This window comes from Topomyia yanbarensis, chromosome 3 (assembly GCF_030247195.1).
Source record: "Topomyia yanbarensis strain Yona2022 chromosome 3, ASM3024719v1, whole genome shotgun sequence".
Taxonomy (NCBI): domain Eukaryota; kingdom Metazoa; phylum Arthropoda; class Insecta; order Diptera; family Culicidae; genus Topomyia; species Topomyia yanbarensis.
Genome location: NC_080672.1, coordinates 120,325,109 through 120,351,903, shown reverse-complemented (window position 1 = coordinate 120,351,903; position 26,795 = coordinate 120,325,109). Strand labels below are relative to the sequence as shown.

Genomic DNA, 26,795 nt, shown 5'->3' with positions numbered 1-26,795 from the left:
ATTATTGCGACACCGAAAATGTCATGCCAATTTTCTTATAATGTTTAAAATCAAACCAAAATTTTAGGGTAGTTTTATACATATATTTACTTCAAAAATCAAAAGAAAAGTAAATCGATGGAGCCTTGAGTGTAAAATTGAACGCATTTTCGCTTGATGCCCTCCATCAAAGTCTTTACAGTGTCACCCGGTATCAGTTCCTCAGTTTTTTTTCCATTTTCTTAACATGTCCTTCTCGTCTTTGACTGTCTTCTTGCTCTTCCGAAGTTCCCGCTTCATCATTGCCCAGTACTGCTCCACCGGGCGCAGCTCCGGACAGTTTGGCGGATTCATGTCCTTTGGAACAAAATGGACAGAATTGGCCTCATACCACTCCAGGACACATTTAGAATAGTGGCACGATGCCAAATCTGGCCAAAATAGCGGAGCTTCGTCGTGCTGCTGCAAGAACGGCAAAAGGCGCTTCTCGAGGCACTCAGATTTGTAGATCTCGCTATTTACTGTGCCCTTTGTCACGAAAGGCTCACTCCTCAGTCCGCAAGAGCAGATGGTCTGCCAAATGATATATTTGGAGGCGAACTTCGACATTTTCTTCTTCTTAAATTTGTCGTCCACATAGAACTTGCTCTTGCCGGTGAAAAACTCCAACCCCGGAATTTGCTTAAAATCGGCTTTAATATACGTTTCGTCGTCCATCGCACAGCAGCCATATTTTGTCAGCATCTTCTCGTAGAGCTTCCGTGCCCGAGTTTTAGCCGTCGATTGTTGCCGCTCATCGCGGTTTGGGAAGTTCTGTTTGGAAAGAATTTGTTCTCTCGACTCGCGTTGGTTCACCTCCATTTTCGTTGAATCGAAAAGCACGACTTCGAGTTTGACAGCATGTAAACAATACACATCAATGAGAAAGTGTGCAAAATTTGGTTGATTTTCACCCAATGGTAAAAAAGTTATGCCCTGTTGAATGTGTCGCAATAATTTCGTGTTCGCCCTTTACTCCACCTCTTGTATATCAAGCTGAATTCCTAGTTTTAAAATTTTTAATAAAAAAATCTTTTGCCCCCTCTCTTGTATATCGAATCCTATTTCTAGTATTAAGATAGCTGTAAAAAGTATCCTCTTTTTAAAAACAAAAAAATATTTCAGCAACCTCCTAGTATTAAGATATCCAAAATGTAAAAACAAAAGAATTTGGCACCGCCAAGCTAAGCGCCTAGCATTTGTACCTATCAAATAAACGAAATGAATAAAAAAAATCATAAAATATTTCTATTTCCATTATATAGTTCATAAACATTAAATTTGATGCATGATATTATTATTGTAACGTAAACAATTTTACAGATCATAGACAATTATTCAATGCTTTTTTATTTGTTAACTGTCGTGATCCGTGTTCTGCGAGTAACGCTTCTGTAACTATTTGTTTAAGGAAATTTTGAAACTTGGTTTTGATGCCTTTTCCTAAGACTTTGTGAAATGTGTTTCTTTTGGAAATAAAATGTGATTTGAGCGCAAGCGAACCCCACATTCTAGTGACGTAGCCAGAGGAGGGATTTGGGAGTTAAAACTCCTCAAACCAAAATTATTCGAATCGAAAAAAAAAAATCATGCTAATTTAATTAAATTTTGTGCAAAATATTTTTGCAAGAGTATTGTCTGATCATTACATTGAGAACCTATTGTTTTAAGTATCATGATGACTTTTGGAAAATCATGGGAGGAGAATCTTGTAGCTTAATCAATTAATTGCCTGAATTTTTATGAGCTTTTTTTGGAGAGATATTCCAAAATATGGATCAGGGACAATTTTTCGAATGGGAAGCTAAGTTTGAATAGGTTGATTGTCTATAAAACATAACTTTGCTCACCAAAAACGTGCATACATTTCAATATTTGCTGAAAATGCATTTTTTTGAGATTGCGTAGAGTTGACACAAAAACTCAATATGATTAAGAACAAGAATAACATTTCGCAAAGTAGATGAAAGATGATAAAAAATGACATTTAGAGGTTGTCTCTAGCATGTCAGGTTTATGAGCATTTGATTATTGCTGTATTATCAATTATATGAATAGCCGCTAACAGGATTGGAGTTAAAAAAATTTCAATATATTAGCGCATTTACCCAAAACTCCACGCGGCCTATCCAGATCGAAAGGAACGACCGCGTTTCATGAAACACCGCACTCAGTTGATCTGTCATAATATTGCAAATTTGCATAACGAAGAGCTGAATGAGAACACAAGTTGTTCTAAAAATCAGTCATGCATTTTGCAACATTTTGTGCAGGTTGAGTATGTACACCAGATGCAAGTGGTGCCAATTGTTTTTTTGAATTACAGAATTGATAAATTTGGTTTAATGAGCTACACTTATCATACAAATTCTGTTTTAGAAATTGTCCTTGCGCTTAAACCAAAATGGGAGGCTTATTACTATCGCAAATAGCAAATACTAGTACCAGTACATTAAAAACTTACTGGCAACCTTAGAGCGGTCTTTAGTAAGCAGTTGGTGTGGCGTGTACGTCTCGGTGCATGTCTCAACATTTCAAGCTAATAATGGTGTATATTTAAGTGATGAAATGAATGCCGTAATAAAATTTTGTGCACTAGGTACTAGGACTCGTTGTTAAGTTGTGAGCTTAAATAGTGATAAAAAGCAAAATAAATGTACGCTAACTTTTTTACGGTCACGATCACTTTCATTCGGAGCTGTCATATTTCGATGTGAGGTATCATTGAAGAAGTTTACACAGTAAAATAGCACACCTTTTGATAAAATTATGTTGGTGGTTGAGCCTTATAGAAGTAATTATAGAGAAAGCAATCTTCAAAAAAAATTAGTTCGAGCTTTTCGAAAATGCTATTTTAAACAACCTTGTTGAAGATATGAATACTTTATATATTCAGTGTATCGAAATATAGTAGACTATATGTAAGATAAAACCTTTTAAACAAGTTATTCTGATATTACTGTATTTGATAAATCTCTTCAGCGGTTTACAAACATTAAAATTCACATTGCATTCAAGGTACGAGTCTCTGAAGCTTAAAAAAATTAGGCTTTTTTCCTAAATATTGTTTTATATCTCGAAATGCTTCGTTCATGTAGCCTTCATATTTTCAACAAAATTGTTTAAAATGATATTATCAACAACTTTGCGGAAGGCACCAAGTCACTGACCATTTCTGAGGAGATAATTTTCTGCAATTACTTATAGGAGAATTAATCACTAGAATTTGTGTGTGTGTGTGTGTTTATACAATCCATCTCCCACCGACTGGCAGTGTTTTTATGGAAGAAACATGTCTTCATCTATTTGTGGACATATTCGTTGATGTAAACATTTTTAGCCCTGGAGATGAAAGGTAAATTTTTCTACTGTAAATCCAACGACCCATTTCAAGAATGTTTGTTCGTACACGTACATTCTGAAGTCGCTTTCATATGCAATAAGTCCCGCGCGAATACATCCATGCATCAAATGGAAACATGCAATACATTCATACTTGTAGAACAAAAGTAGATCGTTTTTGATTCTGGCACGTATATATTATATGCAAAACATTATTGTAATTTATACCCAGACAATAAAAAATAATATGAAACAATTTCCTGCTCTAAATTTTTACTACATTTACGCCAGTAACCATCAATCAAAACGATGATTCAGATAGTCAGGTGCAGATGTCGCTGTAGAGGCTAAGCAGAATTAACGGGAGCATTTGTGGTGGGTCGAGTCACGCATATGCTTGTCAAAATTATTTCAAGTGATAATAAAATCACTACTTAATACCGCACTATTCTCGCTATATTTTCACAGCACTTCACAAGAAAAACGATTTGGTAAACGATTTGTCTTGTATTCCAATCAATATTCACTATATTTCACTGAAAAATTTATAAAAACACGGACGAACTCAAAACCACGCACAAGTGATTCGGCGGTGTTGCCAAAGCCGTCCTTACACTAGAATTTGTATATCAAAAGATGCGCTGTTTTATGTTGGAAAACTTCTCCGAAGTTGTTAAACCTTCAAAATTGATGATTTCTAAATTATGTGATCTTAACTGTTGAGAAAGTTTTCGAAAATTTGTCCCACTTTAGAAATTTACATTCTTTGACTTCATTGACATATTACGCAAGACAATAATTATCAAAAAACAAATCAACAATTTTCATCAAAGCCAACCAACAAAAGTTCATTCAAGCATGAATTGTTTTAAATAAAATTGTTAGACAAAGACACCGTGTGGAAGCCAACATTACTCTAGTAATTAGCCAGATACCAACTATGTTGCGACGCCCTTTATGCGCAATTATATGGCAGTGAAACTAACGCTCATTCCCTCGCGCATCTGTCAAAATGGGATAGTTTATTGTCGAGTGCAAATGATATAGGACGAAACAAAGACGGCATAGAAAAATGCCGTAGTTCTCGGAATTAATTGTTGGCGGAACTAGTTGAGGGAACCGAAAGAACACTGAAATGTAATTTACCAAATGAACCTTTAATATGAATTTGTAAATTAATTAATAAAAATATTGCAGCTTTGAAGCCGCTGTATAGCAGGACTATCAAAACGGTGTTTCCTTCCAAAACTACCCGCAACAATGTTCGAACGTGCCTTCAAAACTTAAACCACTTGAATGGACCACCTCAGGCGCTGCTATGGTCAACATTTACAAGAATGTTTTACAAGCAATGAAATTGCAAAAAAGTTCTTTAGAGCAAAAATGAAGATTTCATGATTTAATTCATGTTTTAATGTTTTTCTATTTTGAAAATCTCAGCCTGTAGTTAACTGCAGAAAAGTAAATAAGCCACAGTTTTGTATTTACTATTATGTACCAACTCTCTTGACGAGAAAGTACAATCTAAAACCTATACTTCGTACTATCGTACTTCATCTGAATGGAACATAATTTATTTACAGCAGAACATTTCCTAAATTCTTATAATAATCGGTCGTTTGAAGATTGCGGGTGCAACAACGCGAAAATAAAACAGCCGAGATCATGATAAGGCTGTTTTGTGTCAAGTGCTAGATGAACGGAACGGATATCCTACTTCATAGCAAATAGTCCAACGAACTGGAAAGGACAAACGTACAGCAACAGAGCTCACTTGACCATGACATTCGTGTTTGTGTTTCCTTCAACTGATTTATTACTGCTCATTGAGAACCAGAAGAAAACCGGAAGCCATATGTGTTCGTGAGCATTCCGACGCATAGTGTCATCAGTGCGTGGTCTGTGTATGCAACAGTGAAACTGATATCATTCACTAATCGTAAGTCCATTTTGTTGTTAAGTTGTCAATTACAAATCATTGCCAAATTATTGAGCAAAGCTAACATAGGCGCTCCTATCTGTTGGGTACGGTATTATGTGAAACATGATTAATATTCAAGCATTTATGCGGATATATAATTAAACGGATGTAAAATGGATACGTACATTCAAAACAACAGAGGAAAGTGAAACCATTCTATATGGTTGATTTGAATACCTTATAGCCAACGACCATTTATGACGATTAATATTCCGCAGTGTATCAGTTTGTATCATTTTCATAAGCCATTGTCGTCAAGCATTACAAATAAGTAGATTAGTACGTTTCCATCCCTTACCGTGGTTGTCCCTTGGATGAAAATGATCTGCACCATCATAATTATACATTTTTTATAATGTGTTGCGAGCAATTCTGCACTCTGAATACGGACGGAAATCACCATGGTAGTAGCAGAGCTTCTGTTTTCTGTCCACTCCTCTGGTGGGACCAATTCCCGTTTCGATGCACGGTATGGTATCAGTAGGCGAGGTGTAGCAACAAGCTAATGCACTGGACAGGGATGTATGACTGCTGCTTCTGGGCCCAGTTGCAATTATCCTAATGGGTGGGATTATGTAGGCAGGTATGTATTTTTCGATCAGCAACAGCCGGCGATGGCTCACTTTAAGCGGATCATCGTTTTCGGTTCGATGGGTTCAGAGTATCAGAGGCAAAGATAGCAATAGGACCGTGATGACATCTTTTTTCAGTCCTGTCAACGGACATCGTAGCGGATTGACGGTAGGAAGTGTAATAGCTGCGAGTGATTGTAATTGGAATTAATCAACACTGGATACAGTACTAGTTTGATTAGGAAGTTTTAGGATTATCAAGGAATTTGTTTTTTTTTCAGTTATTCCAGGTACATACATTGGAAACTAACTTTAAGTAGGGGAGAAGTAGTTTCAAGAATGTTATTTTGAAACTGAAGTTCCTGTTCCTGCAATTAAATAAAAAGATCCTGATATACTATTCAAGTGAAAACATTGAAAATTTTGCTAAACTTGCATTGGAAGTGCAGTGAATGGCCACTTGAGAGCTCATAAATCTTAAGATTTAAGAAAAATGCATTTTAATAGTTAACTTTGTAGAATCAGTATACTATTGGTCTTTGGCCCTTTTCCACCGGACTATACAGGAAAAAAGTTCGTATTCCACATAGTAATGTTATGAGCAAATTATACATTGCATAACATGTTGTTACTAGTAGTTGCTATATTACTTGAAACCCTTCATACTTCAAGAAAAATAGCTGTCTCAGCTGCTCGTTTAACCTTGTTTGAAAAAAGTATGTATACGAAGTGCTTAGCAAAATGTTTCCAAACGAGTAAAGGGGAAACGCAAACAAGCCAAACAAAGATAAACCTAAAGCACATTTCAAAAGTAGAACGAATCGCTTTTGGGATTTTCGGTGATAACTTCTTATTCAGAAAATAATTTCATCCTTCCCTAACCAGTGGGAAAGTGAAAGCAAGAAAGTTCGCCCGGGGTTGCATCAACAAATCGTAAAAGGACCGGTGCTATATTTGCCAAACGAATTGGAAAAGGTGATTAGGTCTTTTTTCGAAAATAAGAAGGTGTGGAATGACACCTTTCTTTGCCCATAATGTTTCAGGAAGTGAAGAAATTGCCGAGAGAAGGAAACAGATTGCATCATAAATTTCCATTTCCATTGTTGCGGTTTTTGTACCTTTTTTGTTTTTTTTTCTTCATGCTGTTGTGAAGATTTTGGAAAATTCGTCCTCGACGAGGACCTTAAGCCTGCAATTTTGGCGCCTTGCGAATATTGATATTTCATGATACCGTCAGATGTTCGTTGAAAAGCGAGCAAGAAGGGTAGGATTAATTTATCACCGGTATTGCGAAACAGCATTGTCGAAGTTTGAGGTGATGATTAATGGCTTCTGAATTTATTCAGCTTATTGAACGTGCGTCACTACACCGAAGGTCATTCAATTAGAAAAACAAAACTGTTTCTAGTTATGCCAATTTATAAATTTCAATTCAAAAATTAAAAAATTAAAGAAATCATTTTTTTACATTGTTAAAATTATACACGAATTGTTATTTTTCCTCTCATGAAATTTCAAACTAGATGTGAAATAATTACAAAGTTTTTTTTCTAAAATTTTCATAGAACATAAATAAAAATTACATCTTTCACCCGACAATAAATTCACCAATCAACGACAAACAGTCAGTCAATTTTCTTTTTAACGATTAATTATTTCAAATCAACAATGAGATCAATTGAATTCCAGTTGTTTGTGTACTTGCTGAAAGTATTGTGTTACGGATTATGCGATAATGTTTAGGCTAAAACAAAAGCTTCGATATTCGCATCAAGACTGCAGTTGGCAACATCAAAACAACAGTGACAGATTAATGTTTTCAAAATTACTCTATTCGCCTACATATCAACTAATCGGAGTCATCAAATCAACCAATAATAATTAATCAACTTTCCGTATACTAATTTGTCATCTGTTTCAATTACATAAATTTCTCCCACCATATTACTCTCAATAGTAGTTTTGTAGATTCTATGAAGTAGGTACGAAAAAACGAAACTATGAAACTAGAAGATTCGGGGTTAGTTGGAGGTAGCGGTAAGTTGGTGTAGTTCCTTTTTCTCCGCTCCTATTAGACATATATAGAGTGTTGTCTCTCGTGGTGTATTTCAAGTAATGTGAAATACATTCTTTAATTTTTTTATGTAGCATTGCTGCCGATATTGTGAAGTGAAAAGAGCTCTTACTATTCGTATAGATATTATACATACTTTTTTATAAAATTCAAAACAAGAAGAATTTAGAAAATTAAATTGGAAGTAAGCGTCGAAGTCAAAATGCCAGGGTTTGAACCTGCAAAATAATGGTACGTGTCGATTAATATACAGATTTATTAAAAGCAGATCCAATACATTCTATAATTTTATTTTCGTTTGATTATATCCTGGAGTCGCACCAACCTGCCCGGAGTCAGAGTAAGTTTGCAGGATTTCCACGTCACAATTTTATATCTCTAAAAATGAAGATAATTCATGAAATTTTTTGATAAAAATCAGAGATGTAGCCAGCAGTCTGCTATTTTTTGCAGCGTGCATAGAACACGAGCTACCTCGTTTCTGTTGTGCCATCATCACGTAGACCAACGGACGGTAAAATACACACAGACGGACGGTCTTCTTCTGTGGCACATGCCAAATGAGAGATGGAAAAACAATCCTACCAGCAGCAGCAATAATCTTACTCATTCTGCCAACAGAGTAGTCGAGATGAAATTTGTATAGCGCTTACGAGTCTGGAGATGAGGTCTGTGTTAAGGTGAGCTTTTGCAGAACTACGGATTTCTCAATAGTGTATTACAGTAGGATTCCGTTTTTGGCAACAATAATTTTTTTTCAGTAGCCAAAACTGGAACCGTGCCAAAAATGGAACCTTACCTTAAAAGCTTTTATTTTAAATTTGTGACATCATAAATGTTACAAGAACATTAATTATAAAAGAATATGTGAAATGGAATGAAATAATAGAAAAAATCAACAAATTTAACTTTATTCGCTATGCCCGCCCCCATAAAATATAGCAAATATGACTCCTATGTTTGGAAATAAAGTCAAAAGCGATATCCATTAATACAACAAAATGATTATTGAGCATTTTTCAAAAGATTTACTATGAAAAAAAATAATGTTGCCAAAAACGGAACCCATATGTTGCCAAAAACGGAACTTCTTTGTTGCCAAAAATGGAGCATGCCAAAACGGAACTTGCCAAAAACGGAATCTTAGTGTACTAAAGTACGCAAAAAAAATTGATATCGATTTTTTATCGGCAACTGTCAAAATCGATTGGTGTTCGAATTATGAAAATCCAACAATTTACTAAACGTAAACGGAAACTTTGTTCTTTTTCATTTTTATGATGTTTTTACAATAATACAGATTTTTCAATAGTGTACAGTTGAAATACAAAAATAAAGCTGCAAACAGTTTTTAAAAAACGGTAAAATGTCACATAAGCAAAAAATGTAATTTGGACTTTTATGAATAGATTAGTGATTGAATGACGTAAATCCATCAACAATTAACAAGGCTACTGTCGTTTAAAATTATGCCACATTTTCGGGACGCGGATCGAATTTCAAATTTTAAACCTAACCATGGGTTATTTAAAAGTCCCACCCTATACTATAGTAGATTTTCATATGTTAGCTTCATGTTGGTGATTACTACATCAATTTCAACTGCCTGAACGGGAGTATAGATATGATACTATTTCGAAAAGTGGACGCAGCAAGCAAACTTTTTTTGCCTCCTCATTTGAAATATTTTCCAATATTTATATTATTTATTTATTTGATTATTTATTTATTTATTTATTTATTTATTTATTTATTTATTTATTTATTTATTTATTTATTTATTTATTTATTTATTTATTTATTTATTTATTTATTTATTTATTTATTTATTTATTTATTTATTTATTTATTTATTTATTTATTTATTTATTTATTTATTTATTTATTTATTTATTTATTTATTTATTTATTTATTTATTTATTTATTTATTTATTAATTTATTTATTTATTTATTTATTTGTATATATATTTATTTACTATATTTCAACTGAGCCTCTGGGTCTTATTGAAAACTTAGCTTAGAAAACAATTAACATCATATTTCATCACAAACAATTAAAAATATCGCTAAATTTAAAAAAAAGAACAACATTATCTAATTACAACAAATATTATCACATGAGTATTAGAGTGGGACATGGTTATATGAAAAAAATAAAATTTGGCTCCGAGTAACCTTTTGGGTCCCATTTAGCTCCCAGAACAACTCTGCAAATTTTTAGCTCGATCGGTGAAACTATATTTTTGCGCCCACGGTTTAAAGTTTACATGAGATTTCGTATGGGAAAATTGTCTTTTGTAAATTAATTCTTCCAAGAGTCGTCCGTTATCTCCTAAAAATAAACAGATGTCTGATTTTTATAGGAAATTTGTCAAGGAAACAAAGTCTAGAAGACTGCAAAACGATCTGATGCTTGTGGAAAAAGTTCTTAAGCAAAAACCGATTGATGCCCTGAAGATTGATGAAAATTTCACTTTTCATAGCATCACTGCTTCCGACGGTTTTATTATATGCAAAATTTTCCCTTATTATGTACAAAAGAAGCCTCAATTTATCCCTCAAAACCTTGCGAAGTGGCCAAATAGTGTAGATAAATGATTTAGACACATTAAGAGAAGATTAAAACAAAATTGCGTATAATTGGACTACCAACAGCAGTGGTGCTAGAAAAAATGAATATTTTATCAATCCTCAGAGCATCAACTGGTTTCTGCTTAATAACTTGTTTCTCAATCATCAGATCGTTTCGTGGTTTTCGAGACTTTTTTTCTTTGTTAAATTTCCTATACAAGCCACATAACGATTTATTTTTAGGAAGTAATGGGCGACTCCTGGAGGAATTATTTTGTAAAAGTTAACTATCCCATACAAAATCCTATGTACACTTTAAACAGTGGGCGCAAAAATATAGTTTCACCGATCGCACTAAGAATTTGCACAGTTGTTCTAGGACCCAAATGGTACCTAAAAAGTTGCTCGGAGCTGGAATCTATTTTTTGTCCCACCCTAATGAGTATTCTATCACATTTCAGTTACATAAGCTTGCATTGATTTCGGGTTTCCATGTTTCACGACGAACAAATTCTCTGAACTTTAGATCACCAGGCCAAGATGAAGCTTGCAACACTTTAGTTTTCCATCTATCGACCAAAAGGACTTTGAACGATGCGTAATCAAGCGTGTTTCAGTTCTTCCATTTGGGTACGGGGTTGGTCGTTTCTATATCACTGGTACAGTTGATGCCGAGAGAATGGGACACCATAGGGTAAACAGGTCTAATACGCCCCCCTTAAGCAAAAATAGCTATATTTCACCATTCGACGCTATGATCTTCTCACTAACTACTCTAATTTATTGTTATATTAGTCAGAAATTAGTACCCGTTTCATTTTTTAATAAAGACATCCTGACACAAGTACAATGAAACATTTTTCAAAGATGCCTAAATTCTAGTTTTTTCTTTCACCCAGGGCAAAATGCCCCCGGTGAAAGTGTAATATGCCCCACAACAAGAGGACGGTATGCCCCACAGCAATCGGTGAGTATGCCCCACAACAATGGGTGGGGCGTTTTAGCCGGTGATGAGCTGTTGTGAATACATGAATAATTCTACACACACATAGTTTTAAGCCAAGCTATAAACTAAGATAGTAACTATAACATTCTAGTAAGCTACTTGAAGTAGTTCTATCGAATCCGACTATTTCTAATTGGTTGTAATGCTTTTGGAAAAAGTGGAAGCTTACATAAAAGTAGCTCTTTTGAAACTTTTGTGTGTATTGTTGTTTTGCAACATATTAAAAATACCAATCTAACTTAGTACGTTAATTTCATGAAACGATACACTTATCAGTCATTTTTACTTTTAAGATAATTCAGGAATCCTGGGAATCGAAGAGGGGCATTTAGCCCCGGTGGGGCGTATTATACCCTTTTACCCTAAGTGAAATCTCATCTTCATGCTTTCTTTGGTAAAATTATTACCTGCGCTTTATTGATGTTATCATATTAGTCCGCAATTCAGTCAGTTAATGGAATTAGATAGAAAGATGGTATCTACGATGAAGTTATAGGTCAGGTTATAAGTATATCTTCTGAAGATACCAACTTTGCTAGTCCTACAAATTGCGCAATATGGTATATTTTTGAAAACAATCTGAATGTTAATTTTTTACCAAAAACATGTTTATTTTAATCTAATCGCGTTTAATTGTTCAGCGTATTTCTTCATTTTTTTAATCAACCGTGAGGAGAAAACCAAAATAAGTACACGACTGTCGTCAAAAATATAGTACGGTTTATAATAAATTGACAGTATTAAAACGCTTCGCATTTGAGTACCATAAAAGAGTTGCGGCAAATTTTTGCAACTAAATGTACACTACATAGTTGCTAAGAAGTCCCAAAATGATCATCCAGAATAAATCTAAGTTGGAAGAAAGCGGAATAAAAAAATCGAATTTGTTTTGCCTTTCTCCTATAGAATAGGTTATGCAATCACTCTGAACATCGTCAACTTAATCCCGGCCCGGAGGTCCGTCTGTCATAAACCATTCGACTCAGTTCGTCGAATTCGGCAAATGTCTGTGCGTGTGCGTATGTATGTGTGTATGTATGTATGTATGTATGTATGTGACCAAAAATATGCACATCGGTTACTCGGAGATGGCTGAACCGATTTCATCAAGTCTCAGGCTGCTATTGAATTTCCTTTAGTTCCGATTTCCGGTTCCGGAGTTACAGGTTGAAGAGTGGGGTCACGCATGAAATTCCCATATAAATCGGAACCAGAATGGTATCTAAAAGATGCAAAACTTCATAAAATGTGTTCAAAAATGTTTGGATTTATAGTTTCAGCTCACTGATGCCCAATCAAACCCACATTGATTACATTGGACAACTTCGGCGGAACCGGAAGCTTTGGGAAAGTGGTTATGTTCCTGAGTTGAATTCACATCTGCTTCTCAGAAATGTCTGACTCGATTTTCACAAAATCAGTCTCAAATGAAAGCTAGAATATTCCTATTGAATGCTATTTAATTTCCTTTGAATCGGAGTTCCTGTTCCTATGTTGCGGGTTGAAGTATGCGGCCACATGCGAAATTTCCATATAAACCGGTAATCAATATATGTATAAATGATGCAAAAATAATTAAAATGTTACAAATTGTTTAAAATTGTTGGCCGACACTCTTATACCATTCGACTCACTTCATTGTGTTATTCGTATGTGTGTGACCAACAATTGCGCATCGGTTACTCGGAGATGACCGAACCGATTTTCTCAAAACAAGTCTTAAATGGAAGGTATAATATGCAGTTTGGTGTAATATCGCCCCCCACTTACCCTAACACCTCTATCCCAAGCAACCAGAAGTTCGGATAATACTTAAAAAGCACACTTTAAAGTTCACATAAAGTTCTACGTGAACTTTCAAGCTGCTTAAGCTTTATTGGAACTTGAAAGCTGCTTAAACCGCTATTAGAGCATAAAACGTATTGCAAAATTACTTAAAACGGGAAGCTTATGCAGCTCCCTTATACGAACTATTGGTTGCTTGGGATCTTTCATCAACCCTCCCCCACCCCCGTTCCCCTCCTTGGTCACCCTCGCACCCGCAATAGAGCATTGTAAAAACACTCATTTTTGAAATCTCAAAGGCCTCCTATTGTGACAAATAGAAAAGCAAACTCAGATACCAAATTCCATATCATTTGTACAATTTTAGACCTTCGCCGATTTGCTTGAAGTTTTTGACATTGATTTGATGGGAAAATACAGTGTGTCCCACATTTATACGTTCACCATAATTTCTCAGAATAACTTTTTTTCTATTCAAGCAAACTGCACCATTTTTTTAGCGTTTGTTTTGAAGCTTAATCAACGATGTTTCTCGAAATTTAGAAGCCCTGGTGCGTTTTGTTCGTCTGTTGTTTAAGTGAAAAAAGTGATGTCCCATATTTATAAGTTCACCTTACTTTTTTGCCTTGCTCATATGAATGTTTATGCAATCAATCTGAACATCGTCAACCTAATACCGATCTATCCCCCCATCACACACCATCCTTCCCTAAACCCACCTTCCCTCATTAATTAAACACCACTCTTCACCCACCTCCGAAGAAAACTTCCTAGTTACTCCTAAATAAACTTCCCTAGTAGGTCTGTAAAACCAGTGAAAAATTTGGTTTGAAATGATTTTAAGTTTGAAAACGACTTGAAAATTGAAACTAATTTAAAATTTGTTAACAAGTTGAAACTTTTTGGCGGGGTCCGAACCCCCCGAACCCTCCTCCTGGATCCGCTGCTGGGTTCAAGTGTTTAAGCTATGACACATAGCTTCTCAAGTTCTTGGCTGTCGATCCATTGTATGTATGTGCAAATCATACTGAATATGTAATGGACATTTCCACCATTATATTGAACATAACCAGCCATGGAATCGCACACGAAAAAAAAACCAGTCATAAATTCATGAACGGCTTCGTGAACTGAACATTTTACGAAAACCATGACAAAGTTCCTGAAATTATGAATAATAAACCTCGAATTCATGAAACTATTTGTGTTTGTAAAAAACTAGTTCGCCCCGAATATATACATGGCGTTACATTAGAATGTTTGGTTAGGGTACTGTTGTTGTTCCCTGGACATGTTTAGTTTTTGTTGTAGTTGATGTTCATGATTTCAAGAGCTAATTCACGATTCTTGTGATTTCTCATCACGTTATCGTGCTATCTTATTCATGAGTTTACTATCGCATTTTTCTGTCAGATTAGCGGGATCAAAATTAATGATTTCAGGATCATAGTTGCGATTTTCGTAATTTCACGTTATCGTGATATTATAGTTATTATATTATAGTGATTCATGTTCACGATTTCAGGATCTAAATCACGATTTTTGTAACTGCTGTTCATGTTATCGTAATATTTTAGTCATAAATAGAGTAATTCATGTTCATAATTTCAGGATCTTAGTCATGATTTTCGTAATTTCTGTTCATGTTATTGTAAGGTTTTATTTTAAAACTTCCTTCCAAATTTAACACGAAAAGTAATATGACTAATATTCATGATATCAGCAGTTTCACCATGGTATTCGTAAATTCTCTTCGCCTAATTGTGATCCATTACTTTTTGATTACTATCGGTTATATTATTCGGAATAACGTGACAATATGAACTGGATCATAAAAATATGACTGATTCGCGATATCTTGTTCTGTGAGTTATATAGCGCACACTATTTGGGATTTTCATTTCGTTTTCTATCTAAACATCACCATTAACCTTATCAAACGAATAACGATGTTTGAGGTCCTAATAGTTTTTTTATATCTAATGTTCGTGTTTATTACTATGGTCGCTAGTAGCTGGACATTTCATAAAACAGTGCATGGAATAGAAATGATTCCACGAATAATCCTCCAAATTTTGTGAAAGAGTTTACAAGAAAATTTCATTATCATTTTGTATGAAATTGTAAATGATTAGCGATATCTTCTAAATATCACCAGCACACAAAATAGATTGTAATTCATGTACTAGGCATCATGAACCAGTTCACGAATACATGAATAATATTTGATGATTTTGTGGACTATTTCACGAGCATCTAATGAAATGAATCATACCTAATATAATAAAGATCATGAATTAGGTCACGAGTATTGAATGGATTCATGAATAAAATTTTGAATCTCGTAAAATAGTTCACCAAACATATCCAGAATATTTTGATTTTGTGAGCTAAGGCTACTATATCTATGTAAATCATCATGAGCCAACTTCTGGTTTTATGACATACACTTGTGAACTAGTTCGCGTATTGAAAATCGCAATAGAAATAGCTTGGCGGAAACCGTGACACAAAACAAAAACAAATAACGTATGCGGAATGAAATTTGGACAACGCTTCCAGCATTAAAACAAAAATGCAACAGGTTGTAAGGCATCATACTAAACGTCATACTATAGGCACACTTATTTTAAACATCCAGTGTTAATTTCGACCCGCTAGGAGATACCATGTGAATGAAATGGCAACGAACGCCCAATCTGGCACCTAGCTATTATGCCAAAAAAAAAGTTTTGGCGCATTGGAAGATTACGACATACTTTTTGTACCAAAGGCTAATAAACCTCCAAATGTACCAAAATTTCGCCCAAATGAGGATTTCTGGAATAATTTGAAGCAGAGAGTATATGCCAATAATTTTCGACAAACAAACGTGATAATCAAAATTAAGAAAGAAATTAAGAATATGCCAACATCAATTTTTTTGACTCCTTTGCAAAAAGTTCTTGTAAACTATCATAAAGCTTCTCGAATAGGCTAACTTTTTTTCTAAATTTAGTTAATAAGCTGACAAATGTTTTCATACAGAGAGAACATTTAATAAATGGTTTTCTACAAAAAATTTGCCTTTTGAATTTTGTCCAAATTTTATTCCGCATACGTTAGTTTCACTAAAATAATCGTTATTAGGGCGTTACTGAAGGGCAATTGAACATAACTATGAAACACATAATTTTTGTTCATGGTCCTGTTTTCATAACATAAAAACGTGATTGTTCCAGGATTCATGGTAGGGTAATTTCGAGAGAGATGCCGCGTCAGGAGAGATGCCGCACTCTCTATATCTCGTATATGGGGTCACTTTTATACGGTAATATGATATTGTGAGTTTGTCTTTCAAAGAATTATAACTTTAGAGATGTAAAATAATCCTTTTCAATTACTCACGAAAATTTTATTAATGATTGTGCGTTCAGTTGCATCACGGAGTGCCGAACATTTTTCAGCACCACATTAAAATTTCGTTTTTTTTAAATTGTTCGATTTTTTTTTTGGTAAATCATGTATCGGTTGAATAGCTGGGACCTTTTAGAAGGTATTTTGATCATGAGCACGAGCATCCATAATTTTAGAGGAAAATGGCGTCGTGCGGCATCTCTCCCCTACAATTGGGAGAGATGCCGCATCAAAATTGCGGGTGAGATGCCACACTCAATGGAACAGAATGCATAGCTAAAATGTATTTTTTTCACCCCGGAATGTCATTAAATGATTATTTGCGTCAGGTATAGGTTCATAATAAGGTATATCCACAAACTAACGGACCTAACACAGTGACATATAGGATTATGAGTCTATTTATCTGTATATTCGGTTTATTCTTTTAAGTTTCAGGCTCTAATTTTCGTGAACACATTGATTTGTAGTGATGTCAATATTGAGATAAAAGCGAAAATTTGAACGAATTGATGCTTTTTCGAAATGAATCTTTCAAGAACAAACCTAAGTTGTATAAATTCATTAGGAGAAACAGCCAAACAGTGCTTTTAAGGAACTGCTACTAACACATAGATATGTATATCGTACAAGCATATAGATAAATAGTGCCCTGAATTAAGTTACTCCAACTTAACCGTTACACAAGGTTGAGAAAGAAAAATATTTTTAAAATGTTGAATAAAAAATGATTCTGGAAATGGTAGCACCCCCTTAAGAAAAGTGAAGGTGCTAGCCGATTTATAGGTGCAATCAAACTTCATGAAATACAGCTGAAGACACTGAATCACAAAAACATCAATGAGAACCAAAAATACTTTTGTTCACCATTTTTCAGTTTGTGGCCACGGTGCGGCGTCTCACCCGCACATGCGGCATCTCTCCCGCAATGACCTTTTTTGTAAAATGTTCATGGAAATTTGGTTAATTTTTTTCATTGCAAAAACCAATTCACAGTATTTTAGAAACTTGTCGCAATTGGTAAAAATGATTTCATCAATTATTGAATGGTTTACTTTGATGCAGGATCGATTTTAAAAATGTGAGGCATCTCTCCCCAAATTATCTTACTTTATTCACGATTTTGGGATCAATTTATTTTCCGTGTAGTTTGGATAAATGAGAAAGGCACAATTGCACCACTAGGTGGATTAAAACAGGTTTCTTTTTATTTTCTAGCCACTGTGTGCCATTTAGCTCTTTATCCAATATTTCTCGCCCTATCGTCACGACACTTTCATTTGAATTCACGGAAAAATAAGCTAAAAATATACATTCGTGCAAGAAACATTTATTAGACAAAAGGCGAACACGAAATTATTGCGACACATTCAACAGGGCATAACTTTTTTACCATTTTCGATTCAACGAAACGCGAGTCGAGAGAACAAATTCTTTCCAAACACCTGGAATTTCCTGACCTGTCGCACCGGCAGTTGCGAAAAATGTTGAACATTCACCACTCAACCGTCTCCAGAGTGTTGAAGCGGTTCCAGGAGCGGTTGACGTTGGACCACGGCAAAGGAGCTGGAAGAAAACCGGGACCGGAGAACAAAAAGACGGAGGGAAAGGTGAAGCGGATGATTAAAGCAAAACCCAACGTCTCAAGCCGTGATTTGGCTAAAAAGATCGGCATGTCGCAGAGCTACGTCCAGAATGCAAGGAAGAGAGCTGGACTACATACATACAAGGTACAGAACTTCCCAAACCGCGATGAGCGGCAACAATCGACGGCTAAAACTCGGGCACGGAAGCTCTACGAGAAGATGCTGACAAAATATGTCTGCTGTGTGATGAACGACGAAACGTATATAAAAGCCGATTTTAAGCAAATTCCGGGGTTGGAGTTTTTCACCGGCAAGAGCAATTTCTATGTGGACGACAAATTTAAGAAGAAGAAAATGTCGAAGTTCGCCAAATATCTCATTTGGCAGGCCATCTGCTCTTGCGGACTGAGGAGTGAGCCTTTCGTGACAAAGGGCACAGTAAATGGCGAGATCTACAAATCTGAGGGCCTCGAGAAGCGCCTTTTGCCGTTCTTGCAACAGCACGACGAAGCTCCGCTATTTTGGCCAGATTTGGCATCATGCCACTATTCTAAAAGTGTCCTGGAGTGGTATGAAGCCAATTCTGTTCATTTTGTTCCAAAGGACATGAATCCGCCAAACTGTCCGGAGCTGCGCCCGGTGGAGCAGTACTGGGCAATGATGAAGCGGGAACTTCGGAAGAGCAAGAAGACAGTCAAAGACGAGAAGGACATCTTAAAAAAAATGGAAAAAAAACTGAAAAACTGGTACCGGATGACACTGTAAAGACTTTGATGGAGAGCATCAAGCGAAAATGCGTTCAATTTTACACTCAAGGCTCCATCGATTAACTTTTCTTTTGATTTTTGAAGTAAATATATGTATAAAACTACCCTAACATTTTGGTTTGATTTTAAACATTATAAGAAAATTGGCATGACATATTCGGTGTCGCAATAATTTCGTGTTCGCCCTTTACTTAAGCGGGACCTATGCAGTTTCAACATCAATGTCATCAATGAAGTGTCAAGGTCGTGAGAGATTTTTCTTTTCATCCACAAAAATAAAAAGAAGTTTCTAAATCCATTGAGTAGATGCTTTCTAATTTATTCCCAAAAAAGTGCTCAATTTTAGGCCTCGCGAGTAGAACTAAAACTAACTAACTAAAAAGTATTCTACTTCGCTCCGGTTATATCTCACAACCCATATTTTTCTTTTTTTAATTTTTTTTGTTTGTTTCTTCAATGAAAGTAAAATCTGAAAAAATTGTAAACAGTGATTTCTACACCAACTGAACAGAAATGTGCAAATATTTTTGAAAATCTCCGTAGTTAAAATATTTGTTGATTTTACAACGATAAGTGAAACCAAACCTTCACGTTTTGAATAAACAAAGGGCTAAAAATATCAATAAAACAAATCGTGAAACATTTCCAACAGATTAGTGTAAGCAAGATATAGCCAATATAGGATATGTAATGTTATAGAATTAATACCTGTTTTAATCCACCTAGCGGTGCAATTGTGCCTTTCTCATTTCTCTAAACTATGGCACGGAGGCTTTTTATGTTCAACATAATTGTGGAAATGTCCATTACATTCTTAGTACACTTTACACTTATACACAATGGCATGCCAGCCACGAACTTGATGAGCTACGTGTCGACGGTGAAACACTTGAAACAAAAAAATATCATACTCCATTAGCCTAATCAGCATTAGATCAATGTTATCTGCTTGCTAACTCATTTTGTCATGCGGGGGTGGGTATGTGAAGAGGGCGAAAGTCCCATGAACGAACGACTCCCCAGCTTAAATTGGTATGCTTTGTGATATAGTGGTGGTTTAAAGATGATGGGGTTGAAAGGGAGGGGTATGAGGGCTGGATGGGGTGGTGGTCTGAGGGGTGATTTAAGGAGATTTTTAAAAGAGGGGAGCGAACAGTAGAGGGGGGGGGGGTGTAACCCCTCTCCGTAAACCATCAACTACGCCCCTGTTAAAATCCAGAAACCCTATGCGAGTCGAAAAAAATTAGGGATTAGGTTGCCGTTTTTCAGAGTGATTGCATAACCTTTCTATATGAGAAAGGCAAAAGTGCGCCAAAATCCAAAAAAGTGAATCGTCGTCAAATTTTTTTTCGAGTTTGCATCAAATCTCGACGTTTCATGCACCTTGAACACATTTAGCATCAAAAATAAAAATTCTATTTTTAATTTTTCCTATAGTTTATATGAGAAATTTCTGTGTGACCGCACTCTGAAACCCGTAATTCCGGAACCAGAATTCCGATCGATCCAAAATTCAATAGCAGCCGATGGGAAGGTTGCACCTTTCATTTGAGACTAAGTTTGGGCAAATCGGTCCAGCCATCTCTGAGAAAAATGAGTGATATTATTTTACACATACGCACACACATACACACACATACATACACACATACACACTCACATACAGACTTTTTCCGATCTCGACGAACTGAGTCGAATGGGATATGACACTCGGCCCTCCGGGCCGGGATTAGGTTGACGTTTTTTAGAGTGATTGCATAACCTTTCTATATGAGAAAGGCAAAAATAGTTACTTATTAACCTTCTGTCTAAACATTCCAGTCCATCTAGTTAAGCATACGAAAACTTATTACAATGATTCCTAATCGCATACGATAAAAACAATAATAGCGAGCAATAAAAATAAACACACTATAAATAGTGCTCAACATAAAAGCATTTGTGAGTGTAGCCTGCATAAATTAAGATTTTTCTCTAGCGATAACGTCAGTCACCCCAAGCAATCCTTGCTCAGAAGGGGGGAAGAACTCGCCTTGCATTGTTTTTATCTTTCCGTAAACCCTCCACCATCTAACTCTTTTTGTCCTTCACTCGAAACATTTGTGGTCTTTCGGCGCCACATGGATTATGTGCGCTACTGATGAGGTTGGTTGAGGGGTAGATACCTACTATTTTTCAGTATGGTAACCCCACCAAACCGCACTGCTGGCGCTTCTTCTGTGCTACCTAACAGTTGGATGATATATGGATCAGTCGAATTAACATATTTTTTGCCACGTCCCAGGATATTCCGGAAAGGTCACCGTTATTTTTGTTATTTAAAATAATTTAAATTTTTATTGTCTCTCAATTGTTTCAGCATGTCGAGATACAAAAAATACGAGTGGTCAACCGGATAGAGGACATTCGGTTCACCGCTGTAGCATATGGCGAACTTTACATAAATGCAACGGTATCTCTTGTGTCATCCATGGAAGTTGTTTCCGTTTTTCGATCAATTAAGATAATATTAATTTTAAAATGAAATCACATTTCATTTCCTCTCTACTCTGCTATCGGCACAAAATAACTGTAACCGAATTTTTCGAGTCCGTTTGAACTCACTGTATATAACGAAAATAAATCATTCACTCATTTCGGTTTAGGGTAAATTACTTCTTTCTCATCTACGGTGTAGTATACATGCAGGACACCCACATGCGTTCGTCAAATTAATGCCAAGGTGTCACTATAGTGGTGCGAATCACCTGAGCGTGGCGTTTCGACATGTCCTTGCATCAGGATTCTATATCGAATGCAGCTGAGAAGTTGTCACAAATTAACCCCTATTTGTTTCTGGTGAAACATGCGCACCTTATTTGGTAGGGATATATGGCTATCGAAACTGATCTGTTCGTAATTGAGGTTTAATTAACAAATTTCAGTTACATTTCCTGTCATTTAATAACTATCACGAGCGGCACATGTTCGGATAACTGATGGCTGATAAAAATTTGTTCTATGTGCAATATCAGGAAGCCGCGGATTGTATACGGATACGTCAAATTTATTCTAACTATTTAAATTATCTAAAATTGATCATTTCCCAACTGCTCATTAAAAGCCATTGTGAATATAGCATTGACAAATGCAACATTCTGTTACAAAGAGCAAGCGGATCATCAATCGTTCTGATCCTTTTCAGGAAACCAATTTCCTGTAATTGGCCCCCGCACATATATACTTTTGCAACATCATTTATTCATGTTTGTTCACAACGGTTGAACCGACACGCCTGCTGTGGGCGACACAAATAAATAGCCAATTCACCGACTATCATCTCATCTTAAAGATTCAGAGCTGATATTACATGTCTGGGCCTCGAAGACTAAATTCAACAACGATATCTACTTCTGTTCCACACCTCTTATTCTAGCATTTCGGCATATAAATCTCTATCTACTGTCTCTATCGGTGCAACCCTTTTTCTCTACCCATTTTTCGACACGGCACTCTTAACAGTTCTTCGCAATATATGTACCAGAAAATTTGGTGCGTTCCTCGAAACGTTTACCTTCGCTTTTTTGGCGCAGCCCTTGATGGCAGTACAGGGAAATACGCAATAAATAAGAACACTCACTCAATTATTCACGCTTGGGAAATAGATCACGATCCGTTGCGAAACCCTTTTTTTCGGCACCTTTACATTCCCAAGAAAGCTGAAATATTCTTTCACGGCGCCGTCCCCATGTCTGCTCCGAAGTGGATATTTTAGCAAATGGGATGAAATCACCAACCTTTTGGTGCTTAAATTGCATTTTATTGCACATTTGCTTCACCTGAATGGGATTGATTTCAAGCGAGCTATGATAATGCATTTAGCGAATCAGTTTTCTTTCATAGATGTGGTAATTCTATGCAGGGGTTTCTGGAACCTATTTCCTCCATTGTGCGTGATATACATGTGATATGCATGCGGCTGTTTTATCTTGAGCAAAGTCGAACAAGGGTTTACCAGAGGGCTACAATGACAGATTTTTTTGATATTAATATTGTAATGAGATCCGGATAAGAATACGTTTTGTAATGGAATGGTATTTCTTATATCTTCACTGAACATGCACCCACAGGTTTGGTCTGATCTTTATAAACAAAGAAATATTTGTCTACTAATTTGGTAGTTAACATTCCAAAGATATAGTATTCAAATATATTCCCAGCAATTTTGCAAAAATATTTCATTGATGGAATCGAAAGTTATAGCGATCTGATTATTTGTATGCGATCATCGTTGGGTGAATCCATGTTTGTCCATTGACCTTTTTTTAATCTATTTCAGCCAAGAATAGAACTACTGGGAACCTGCTCCCATGTCGTAAGAGGCGACTAACATCATGCTAGGATTTTACGAAGCTAAAACTTCGTAAAATCGCTCTTCTTGTCCTTTCTTCAAAATCATCCAGTGCAATACTCTGGGTCACACTTTCGAGTTTGAACTGCTTATATGGCAGTCGGTCTTTGCCAGTATTGCTCTCCTCCCATCTATTCTTCTTCTGGACAGCCGATGGATCAAAAGCCCTTGTCGTTGTGTTTATTATATTTATTGCGCATAATAAACATGTCGTTTGCAATTTGGCATTTAACCCAATTATGGAAACGTGTCTGATAGGGAGAGTGGAGATGCCAACGTGTAATTAACATTTCGTAGTGAATTTTTTTATTCATTTGAGATATATTTTATGCTTTTTGTACTGCAAACTCATCTTTGAAGTGTTAATAAGAAGCAATACTCCCAATGGCCGGCTGTGGGGAGCTCAAATTGCTCGTTTCGAATTATTGGAAATTGATCGCGAGCGACTTTCGTACATATTGCTAAGATCATATCATTACCTCTGTTATATTTATTTATTTATTTGTTCGATCTTCGGTAGATACCGTAGAGATTATTAAAAAATAGAACATACTATCTAAATTAATTAAACATTCCTAATAGCTAACTTATAACTAGATTTGGTGACATTAAAATCGAACAGATGTAAAGTTTCGTTGAATTTGTAGCAACATCTATCCACATGATTGTTTTGACCGTAAACAGTACGATGTCTAGGAATCCACAAAAGAGGACGATTCCTTAGAGCGCGAGGAGGTACAAACACATTAATCCGTGCAGGAATATCTGGGCAGTCAATGTTATTACACAACATATCAAATATAAACATTCTTTGAAGAATGTGCGGCGGAACTCTAACGTCGGTATCTCAAGCAGCATGCATCTATCGTTGTAAGATGGTAGATGGGCAGGGTCGTTCCACGGCAAATTTCTTAGAGCTTATCGCACGAAACATCTTTGTGCGCGTTCTAATCGGTTTATTTGGACGTTGTGATGTGGAGCCCACACTTGCACAGCATACTCCAAATGATTCGCACCAATCCGAAATATAGAGATTTTAGTGCGTAGAAATCGTTAAAGCCAGCGGTATTTCGCTTCAGGAAACCAAGTGTTGCGAATGCCTTCGCCGTCGTTGCGGTGATGTGATCCGAGAAGCTAAGCTTTCTATCAAAAAGCACTCCCAAGTCACGAATGGGGTCCCCTCTTTCGATGACGCGGCCTTGGAGCAAGTACTCATAATGAGATTGAGTGAATGATCGCCTGAAACTTATCATTTTACATTTGTCAACGTATATCTGCATACCATTCAACAGGTACCACTGTTCAATATTAAGTACATCATCTTGAAGTGCAGCAGAGTCAAGTCCAGAAGCAATGGAACGAAAAATCTTCAAATTGTCGGCGAAGAATAGTTTTCCAGATTTGATACGAGCACAAATGTCGTTTATAAATAAAATAAAAATTAGCGGCCCTAGGTGACTTCCTTGAGGGACTCCGGTTGACATGTCGAACAAGCTAGAACGGTTTGAACCAATTTCAACGAAAGCACTCCGACTAGACAGATATGATTGCAACCATCCAGTTAACCACGCAGGAAATCCTAGTCTTTGCAGTTTCAGAAGAGCAATGTTGTGAGGTACTTTATCGAATGCTTTCGAGAAGTCAAAATATATTGCATCGGTTTGTTGACGCTTCTCAACAGAGGGGACCAAGATGCTAGTGTACATCATCAAATTCGAAGTTGTAGAACGTTGCTTCACAAATCCATGCTGACATTCGTCGATGATGTGAGAAGCAGCAGCGTACATCTCATTGTAAACAAATTTTTCAAGGACTATAGCAAAACAGTTCAAAAGTGAGATTCCTCTGTAATTTTCATCATTATGAATGTTTCCAGCCTTGTGAATTGGAAATATAGCCGCTTGTTTCCATGCACTCGGGAAGACGCTTTCAGTGATTGAGCGGTTAAAAATAATGCTGATCAGCAATGACAATGATCGTGCACATCCTTTTATGAATATCGGAGCCAAACAATCCGAGCCTGGTCCTTTCGATGGGTCGACACTGGATAGAGACACTGGCTTCAGTCATATTCAAGCTAGGGAGACTGATATTGTATGATGGTAATGTGTCTATATACTCTTGTGAGGAAGAGATAGCTGGGTTGGTGAATACCCCACGAAAATGTTCTGCAAAAAGGTCTACGGATTCGGCTATGGATTGCGCACTGGCATCTCCAAGTTAAACATTTACGGGAATGCCACCAGCGCGTTTTCTGCTGTTCACAAACTTCCAGAACGTCGAAGGGCTGTTCCGAAGGTTGCTTTGGACGTGACTTATATACTCGCCGAATACACTATTCCGGGCTGTTTCGTATTGAAGTTCGGTTCGGCGAAGAACAGCTTTGTTTTCGTCGGTCTTATGACGAAAGTAACGCTTGCGATGTTTTCGGAGAATGTTGCGTAGACGACGAAGCTCGGAATACCACCACGGATATTTGTAGTCCGTCTTTCTGTTGACACATTTTTTGGAAACCACGCGGCTTTATCCTGTTATGTAACGCCCCGCGCAATAATTTTTTAAATGCCTATTCGACATTCATATTTCTACTAGAGGTCGCACTCCTGAAAACTTTGATTAAAAATGAAAATACAAAGCGCGTGAGTACTTAGCTAAATCACAATATCTACCAAGATATATCCTGATTCATTTACCTACCTACTAAAACGAATCCTATCCTGCGACACTTGTGGATGCTGCAGAGAATTCCTCGGTCGTAATAGTCACAAGTGTTGAACTAACATTCCTTCCCATCCCAAAATTGACCTGCATGGGCGTGGCCATCTACGTTATTGAAAAAAAAATAGGGTTGTCTATATAACTTTACAGAAATAAGAACATCAAGAACAATATAAAACAGAGTTGACCACCTCAAACAATAGACAACACAATTATTCTCAACTACATATATTATCATTATTCAGTTAATATCTTTATATTATTTAAACCTATCAATTTCTATACATTAGTTGACTGCAACGAACGAAAACTATAAATTACGGAAAAATAAAATCATAAATTCAATAGATATAATCAAAAAAATGAAAGCATTTGCCGATTCAGATCAATTTATGTTATGGTACGGTTTTTGTTGAAAATTTTGTACAGTTGTGATGCGCCTTTTATAATTACATTTACCATGATGGATGAATAAACGACTATAATTTCAAATGTCAAAAGACTCCAGTGTTCCTATAGCGAGTATTCTTAAGGCCCGCACCCAATCAATGCAGCACGGTACGTGGCGGCATTTTAATGTAGACTAC

The 26,795-nt window shown here is 36.2% G+C and overlaps 1 protein-coding gene across 4 annotated transcripts in view; it reads left to right on the top strand.

Moving 5' to 3' along the window:
- LOC131693396 (uncharacterized) overlaps nt 1-26,795 on the top strand; it is a 55,736-nt gene that overhangs the window by 11,431 nt on the left and 17,510 nt on the right. For 2 of the 4 annotated variants that reach the window (XM_058981172.1, XM_058981171.1), the window contains exons 1-2: nt 4,388-4,497; nt 4,558-5,299. The exons of 1 other annotated variant lie outside the window; for it this stretch is intronic. The gene's annotated coding sequence lies outside the window, so the exon portion shown is untranslated. Of the gene's footprint in view, nt 1-4,387; nt 4,498-4,557; nt 5,300-8,560; nt 8,668-26,795 lie in introns of those variants that run through there. One more of the 4 variants, XM_058981174.1, reaches the window with a different exon arrangement.